The sequence below is a fragment of the Panthera tigris genome, chromosome B3 (assembly GCF_018350195.1).
Source record: "Panthera tigris isolate Pti1 chromosome B3, P.tigris_Pti1_mat1.1, whole genome shotgun sequence".
Lineage (NCBI taxonomy): Eukaryota > Metazoa > Chordata > Mammalia > Carnivora > Felidae > Panthera > Panthera tigris.
In genome coordinates, this window is record NC_056665.1 from 128052296 (window position 1) to 128061190 (window position 8895).

Genomic DNA, 8895 nt, shown 5'->3' on the forward strand with positions numbered 1-8895 from the left:
AGGGGCTCCTGGATGGCTTAGTCGGTTAAGCACTGGACTCTTGATTTCGGCTCAGGTCACAATCTCCGTTTGCGAGCTCGAGCCCCGCCACCAGACCCTGCACTGGCAGCACAGAGCCTGCTTGGGATTCTCTCTCTGCCCCTCTTTCTGTCTGTCTGTCTGTCTCTCTCTCTCTCTCTCTCTCAAAATAAACTTCAAAAAAAGAAGAGGGAGGTCAGGAGCAGATATTTAGGAGGTCTTGGGATCTGGGTGCCAGGAGTTTAAGGTAGATCTTTCAAGTTTGGGGACTAACTGGGACTGGACAAAGTTTGTGACATAGCAGTTTATCATCAGTGGACACGGGGAGGTGAGGACCTTGTCACAAGCCCTGAAAAGCAGTTGTCTGAAAAGTGACCTGTTTGCCCAGATGAGTCATAACCTGTGATCCTGAGATGCAGGCTTATTTGTTCAGGAGAGTCCTCCTTTGGTCAAATACACTAGGTTTCAGGTAGTTCTTGAAGCAAAGATAAAGTTCCGTACCGCATGCACTCAGTGTCAGGGGACCAGTCACGTCCACCTGCGTCGTCAGGTCACCAGGTAATACAGGACATCCAGGAACCGCGCACCCGCCCACCACTACGGCTGGGCTGCCCGAGGCAAGCCTAGTTTTCGGCGTCCTCTGCCGCCCTCCTCCCGGCGCGGCTGCCAGGGTGGGACTCTCCCGCGGGAGATCCCGCGGGAGATCCTGCGAGCTTTCTCTCGTCTCGCGAGGTTTCACGCTACTTCCCAGGGCCAAGATCCCTCCTTGCGCGTTTGTCTTTCGCCGTCATGCCTAGGGGCAGATTGCGCTACGGAGACTCGCTGAGGTTGGAATGTGTCCGCAACTCCGCTGGGGGTGACTTCCGTCTTATTCAGCCACGTGACTGGCAGGTGTGTGTACGTGAGCACTTAATGCTGGGTATTGTTGTCATTTGGAAGGCTTAGTTACGCTCAGGATTATAATCACAAATCCGGGAGCTGTTATTATTCGGCTTTATGGGTGGTGGCATCTCCAGGTATCACACCAAAGTGGCAGGGCTGAGGTTCCAGCCAGCTTCCAGGATCCATGCTCTTTCTTTTCTATTCTGTTCTTTTGTGGGGTCTGTTTGTTTTTTTAAGATAAAATATCCGAGGGGTGCCTGGGTGGTTTAGGAGGTTAAGCATCTGACTCTTGTTTTAGGCTGAGATCATGATCTCATGGTTTGTGGGATCGAGCCCCACATGGGAGCTCTGCACTGACAACACAGAGCCTGCTTGGGATTCTCTCTCTCCCTCTCTCTCTCTCTTTGCCCCTCCCCACCCTCTCTCAAATATATATATTTTAGGCATAGCCAAAATGTCGACTTCTTTGTTGATCAGGATGTATTTTGGGTTTAAAACACATACCATGGGGCACCTGGGTGGCTCAGTTGGTTGAGCCTCCGACTTCGGCTCAGGTCATGATCAGGTGTGTGGGTTTGAGCCCCAAGTTGGGCTCTGTGCTGACAGCTCAGAGCCTGAAATCTGCTTCAAATTCTGTGTCCCCCTTCCTTTTTGACCCTCTCCCACTGGTGCTCTATCTCTTTCTCAAAAATAAACATTAAACACACACACACACACTCACTACAAATGGTTCCATTGAAGAGTTACTTACACAAACTAATTTTTTCTTCCTTATGTCCAAATACTCACAGAGAGCCGATTTCCAGAGTACCTGAAATATGGCACAGGCCTGTGAATTGGCTCCATGGAAGATTTTTGTGTAAGCAACACAAAAAAGATGGTGTTTGTTTCTCATCACCTGGACATATCTAATCAAGCCACTTGCTTATTTTTTAACTCATCTGTGTCCAGAAGCACTGTCATGTTTTGTTTGGTGCCATTCTCATTCAATTCATACCCAAAAAGTCCAGAAGTAACTCAGAACTAGAAAGTGGCTGGAATGCTAAGGCTGACCAGGGCTCTTGCTACATGATAGTTGCCACCTGACTGGAATGTCTAAGAAGAATGACAGGAATTACAGTGTTCTGCTCAATTTGAAGAGGACTTCCCAGAATGAGGTGGAGGACCAAGAAATCCACCTGCCTGCTTGGTGGTAGCTCTCCAAAGGGCAAGGCCAAGAATCTTCTGGATGTTTTGTCAAGTTGACATGGTACAGAAAATATACAGAAAAGCAAGGGTGACCACCAACCATGTGGAAACAGATGATCTCAGTTCCCTCTTCTCTAACTTTTCAATGCCATGGTCCTCAAGGATAAGCACTGAAAGTGATTCACTTAAATTCACTACTTATATGAGCAAATTAATAAATAATACAGATATCAACTCTCTAAGGGAACGGGTTGAAAGTGAGTAGAGGCCACTGTGAGCTACAAATTAACCTGAGCATATTTACTGAGAGCCGTTGTCACTGTCTAATTCCTCCCTCAGAAGTGTTGAACTGGAGGAAATGCAATTAATGGTGAATGCTGAGTGAGCTAAGGTCAAGGCTAAGAATAACAGTCAGTGCTATGGTGAGAGTAGGTTAAAAGGAGGTACCTTAGAAGTCAGAGATCAAGAGCATGCATGGGAGGCAGGGAAAGCCATCCAGAGCTAGGGGAGGTGTAGCAGCTGAGGGTCACCACCTCCCAGAAGACACTGAACCAGGGAACTATTTAAAGGTATGAAAGCAGCCATCACTCCATGGAGATGGGCGGATCTGGAAATCCAGGACAAGCTGACTTCAGTGCAAAGCTTCTTTTACTTTTTCTGCTCTAGGAATTGTTCAAACTATAATACATTCTTGGGGCTTTGCCCTAGGAAGCCACGTGGCTCCAGTGCCACAGCTGACAACTGCTAAGGACTTTCAGCTTTCCTCATAAGGCAGAGTTCCCGTCTGTTCTAAATCCCTCATGATTAAAACTTTTAAAACCTATCTGGCTACATTTCAAATAAGGAAGACTTTTGACACTCATAGAACAAACTGGGATGTGTAGTCTGCAGAGATAGTTAATAATTTTAGGATTTGATTCATGCCATTGAAGAGAAAAAGGTTCAAAGGCCAAGGGAACCGCACACTTCATAACAGAGTTATTTTCCCACAACAAATATGGGTAACAAAACTTGAGCAGTGATATGATAGAGATGGGAATGTATGAAGCAGAATAGCATCTGCAGTTTTATTAAAAATGCATATTAACCCAGATTAAAATTACATGGGCTATCAATCCTCTTGTTTCAGAGTATGTTGAATGCCAGCTGGGTTCAAGGGAAAAAACTTACCTTTTCCCCTCCCTGCTAAGTTCTAATGTTGCATGGTTTGCCAGATGCATGAGGGACTTGATCCGTCCCTGGGGAATGCACAACAGGCCAAGAACGGGAGTTAGACACCTGACCTGGGTCCCAGGATGGCTCAAAATTAACTCCATTTGCACCCAAAACTGGAAGGCAACATTTTTCAAGGTGTGGTTGTCAGTCCTCGCAGCTAGGTGCCTTTCTTACTATCTAGTTGGTTGTCACAGAAAAACAAACAATGCAAAGCCAAAATACCACACCGAAGTCAATTGGCCTCATGCAACAAAAGAGATGAAGCCAGATATTTGATGCAATTATGTAACTGTCTCAGGTAAAGAGATTTGTTTAAACTGTTACGTCAATTACCTGAGTGTGTAGAACTAATTCTATGCCAGAGAGTTCTGCCAAAGTTAACAAGGCATTAATCTATTAATTCAAATTGAACATTAAGAAGACTGAGTTTGACTCTAAGACCTGATATTTTGATTTGTGCAATGAGGCAGGAGTTCTGTTTTGATTTCTTCAATGATGTTAAATTTGACTGTATTGAGCTGCAGGGACTAAAATGCTTCTGATCCAAGGAAATAATGATCATATAACTCAGATTTTAAAGTAATAATAAAAGCTTACATAACAATATAGTTTGAACATGTACAGTAGCAGAAAGGTCATTTTCAATCCCTTATTTATGAAACTGACCCAAATACATGAAATATTAGACAATTTCTCAGTAAAATTGGTTCAGGCATTGTTTCCCTGAGTAGAATGTTTAAAACTGTGTCTTAAAATGTCTCAGATATATTAAATTTCTCTGATCTCTCAATTTTGAATTTTTAGGAATATAATAATAATCAAAACGATTCCTCTAGTAAGATCCCATAGTGTCAACACATTTTGTATTTTGTGAACCCTCTTTTATGTTAAGAATTTTCCACAACTTAAGCTAAGCAGAATAACCCTATGGGGAGAAATAGATTTTTTGAATTCGCTAATTTTTTCAGACGATTTTGGGGAGGTAACAATTTCTGCCTAATTGCATTTGTAGCTAAGCATTACTTTCTAGAACAATTGATGGTTTTAAAGATATCTCATTGTGATTCTAATGATTTTTTTTTTATTTTCTCTTTCTCCCTCCCTCTCTCCTTCTCTCTCTCTCTCTCTCTGTCTTTACCCTCTAGTAGTAGTAATAGTAGTAGTTACATAGCCATGAGGTTGAAAAACAGAAGTGTACCTTTGAAAGTTACCAGATTTAGAATCTGTGGTACAGTATAAATATGACTTCAGAATCTCCTTAAACTAGGAGAAACTGCGACCTAGGCTAATTTTTTTTTTCCCATTAAAGTTACAGTTTTTATCAGCTGGTTGGCCCATAATAGAAAGGAGAGCATTTCAAACGTGTTTAGAAAATGGTAGGTAAGCAGGTCATTGCTGTAGTAAGTTATTCAGAGAAGGTGACTGACTGCTTGATTGACTTATGAGCTGGACCCAGCCACTCATCTTCTCCCCTGCCCAAGGGATGCATGCTCTGCTCAGCATTCCCGTAGTGGGGGGCACGTCCAAGAATGCAATTTGGAGAGGACAATGTGTTGTTGAGACTACCTGGACAGTATATGTGGTGACTGAACCCACGTAAGGCCTCAGCAGTAACTTTTAGCATCCTGGCTGGTAGGTACGGAGATCCCCTCATCTTGCAGCTGCCCAGGATGGGCTTCCTAGATAATGTCCTTTGCTCGTTAAACCTGCTCACCTACCACTCTGGAGTGGCCAGCCTCTTTCTGCCATCCCTCCTTGCCCTTGAGTGAAGGGGCAAGTTTGAGATTTCACTTGCAGAACCCCGCGTGTTTGGAAAAGACCGTAATTAACTCCAACTTTACCTAACTGCATCTTAAGACAAAAGATTTCACCGTATGTGTGATTCTAGGCAGCGTACTTGTGTTTTGTGACCTTTGGCTGCCACGAACGTAAATAAAGATTTCCGAAGTGACTTCTAAACCTTTTTTTCCCTTTTCAATGTCCTAAGACAGCCTTTTTTTTTTTTTTTTAGTACAACTGTTAGATCCTGGCATTTCACATGTTTTTCTTGTATACCCCTCTTATTAGTACTACTTGGGTTACCAACCATTATCTAACTGATGGCACCAAAGGATCTCCAGTGTTACCTCATCCAACCACATTTTTTTTTCCTCAAAACTTCCAACCAACCTGTTTAGAACATTGTCATTAACTTATGATTTAGGCAAAAATGGTACTACCACAGATGCCCTGGGCAGCCCTCCTTTCAACTTTATATTAGGATATGCCCTGTGCTCTGGTCTCCAAAGTTTCTAGGGAGAGCGAAATAATAATCTCATATACCACATCCATTGAATTGAAATTTTGTCTAATTAGCACATTCCGTAAAAGAGCACAGACTAGCTGTTCATCCAAGACATAGGCTATCCTGAAATAAGAAGCTCTTGTCAGAAGCGAAATATAAAATCCACACCCACACCTACGTCACTGGGTGCTAACCTGTGGGCTGAGTTTCGTCAAAGGAAAACGAGACATCTGACAAAGTCTACTGCTTTGTCAGCCCCATTCTCATTTTTGCTATGCGGCAAAAATCTTAACAGATCAATCCTATCCCCTTCGATTTGAAAAGGAAACCTCTACTCCCAGCTAAGTGCAAAAGTTTCTGAGACCAATCCTTCAGAGTGTGTTTCATCATAAGTGAGTACGAACCTCTACACTTGATTAAAATAAAAGTTGAACACACTGATGTCAATTATTACCGAACACAAGAAGGGTTCATAAAAGCTAGCGAGAATCATTAGATTATGGAAATGATTTTTATAGGAGAAATGATTCTCTCCCCTGCTTTAAATGTGTTTTATGTACATATATGTGAGAATGATTATGACTTTAAAGTTTATTGCAGGAAATGTCTATTCTTCCCAGTTCTGATTTTTTTAATTCATGATATTTTCACATTTCCTTTTGCCTTTGTTCTGGCATTTAGCTATCTGGAGCCATTATTCAAAGTGATACTTAATAGCCCCAATAAGAAAGCAACATCTTTCAGTAATACACATGACTGCTTAATGATGCAAGATCATCTTAATTCCCTCTCCCTGTGTTTTATTTTCCTTTAGGGGGCAACAATTCTAAAGGCTTAACTCTGTCTCAGCTGGTGAAAGTTGAATTGCCCTGCTGAGTGCTGTGGCATTCTTTCTCTCCTCAGTTGGTCCAAGGAATAAAAACCCTAATGGTCTTTTGAGAGTGAACCATTTGAAGAGTGTTAGTGGTTTGTGTCCAAAACTTTGTTGCTGGGGGAATTGAGTTAAGCAGGAGGGGACAGAGAGGCTGCTGTTTCCAAAACCTCTTAAAAGACATAAAATCACACCAAGTGATATGTCATTTTACAGATTTCTCCCTTTAACACCATTTTCCCAAAGGCTGACCTGCTAGTTAAATCAGGAAAGAGGAAATATGGCCGATCGCTTGGAATAAAGAGGAAGAAGCCCAGAGAGCAACAGAGTGCCGAATTCCAGGTTTATTACAAAAGAATGAACAATGGGTATGCTGCAGGCGTGATTAGCCCTGGGTTACCTTTTTATGAATATCCAAACTGTTCTGGCTTCAAACCCCGTGTGTTATACTGTTGGCTCCCCACCTCCCCACCATAGTTTTTTTTGTTTTCCAGATAATTCCCAGGTTCCCCAGCGGTGCTTGATTCAGTCCTGGTAGTCAATCCACTGCAGCTGAAGCAGAGATTCTGACGTGCTCACGGAGGCCAGACTCTGTAAACTCAGTCCTGCCCGTTTTCCCCAAGGGAAGTTGGGTGGCTCCAAATGCTTTCAGCCCTCCCAGAATTATACAGTGGACAAGGGCAAGGGACCAGTGCCAAAGCTCCAGCCCTCTGGTAATTACAGGTTTCTGACCAGGCTACGGTCTCCCTCCCACCCAGTGAAATCACACATTGGCTGCTTAACTGATTGTCCTAGTGCTGGTGCTGGTGCCCTGGCAGGCAAATGGCACTTCAGCCAGGCTGATCTGGATAAAAGGAAACTCTTCCTTCAACATTGCCTTTCTGCCTTACGGGTGAAACCATGTCAACCACTGAGACTAGGTTCAACTTTACAAAAGTTTGTACGGAAGTGCTTCTGGATAAGATCTTTCCGGATCCTCAGGGTTGAGGGGCATCTTGATGGGTTGCCTTACAGCACTCAGTGCAGCCCCTGACCCCTACCCCGGCCCTCGCTGTCAGTTTCCTAAAGCGAGCCCGTGCACAAGAGCAATTACGTGTGCAGCGCAGTTTAAACCCCTGTACTAAAAAGGAAACAAATTAAGTCTTGTAGCTCTGCCTCCGTCATTTCAGCTTTTGTCACTAACAGAGCTCTGATCTGCTCCATCTGAAATGCCACATGTAGGTTAATTAGGCTCATGAGGAACAACACAGGCCCATCACTGAGCGCATGTGAACGAAATTCCCCTTGCATGATCCTCTGGGCCCCATTTTACTCCCTTAGTCCTCACTCAGTGACTGACCCTCAATTGGTGACTAACACAGAAGGAACAGAATATGTGGCTCAGCTCATCTTGGAAATTTCAGGTGTGTTACATTATTTCTAAGGCCTGCTTTAAAATGGACAGGTGGAGACCCTTGTCCAAAGAAAAGGAAAAATGTAACATTAAAGCTACTAATATATAAAACTATTTTCTCTTCTGCGGTCTCCCTCTTAACCTGTCATGATGTCTTTGATCCGCTACTTAATGCCACACTCCCTTAGGGGTGGTGGTAGTCATGAGGCCAGGGTAGATGCTGCCGGGTTCCCAGGTGAGGCCCCGTTCTGTGATTCAGTGATGCACACAGAGCATACTGCTTCCAAGTCCCCCCTCCCCGCAGCTGCAGAACTGATGCATTGGGTGGGGAGGGAGCAGCCGATATCTTCCCTTCCCAAAGGGCCACCTGCATTTCTAAGTCATATCAACGGGTGACCTAACAAATGATGTGTGACATGCCTGAATCAGGAGTGACTAAGAGGGTTGATCCTCACCTCCAGCCACTGGGTAAATACTCCCAGCCCTGAGCAAGGATGACCACCATTATGCCCCATCCCAAGATGTTGCAGGATGCCTGTGTCTGACCCAGACCTTCCCTCCCTGTACCTAGGTCCAGGTCCCCACAGAGTGAATTTGGGGAGGCCGGAGGTGGTAGTTGTCGGGCAAGGGCAAGGAGGCAAAGGTCAAGATGACCTGGGATACCATGGACCCAAGAAATAAAAGGTTTTCCTCAAAGAGATGGAAAGAAAGCCAGAGATGGGCTACGAGTGAGCTGAACATGTATTTTAAAATTAAATTGTTAAGAATTCCAAGGCACCGGCCACACATCATTAAACTCCAAGCCACGGCCCTTCTGAACTTAGCAGCCCTATGTAAATTCATGGATCACATCTACTGCAATGGGCCTTATTCAGGTGGTCTCCATTCTCTTGGCCAAACTCAGCAAGACTGACTCAGCCCCTCTGGGAGGGTTGGAGTGGGGCTATGGAGATTTGCTTTGACAGTCTGAGAAATGTTAGTCATGCAGAATAGTGTTTGTAAGTCCATGTTCCCGCATACCTGACAGCTGTGTAGCGAATGAAG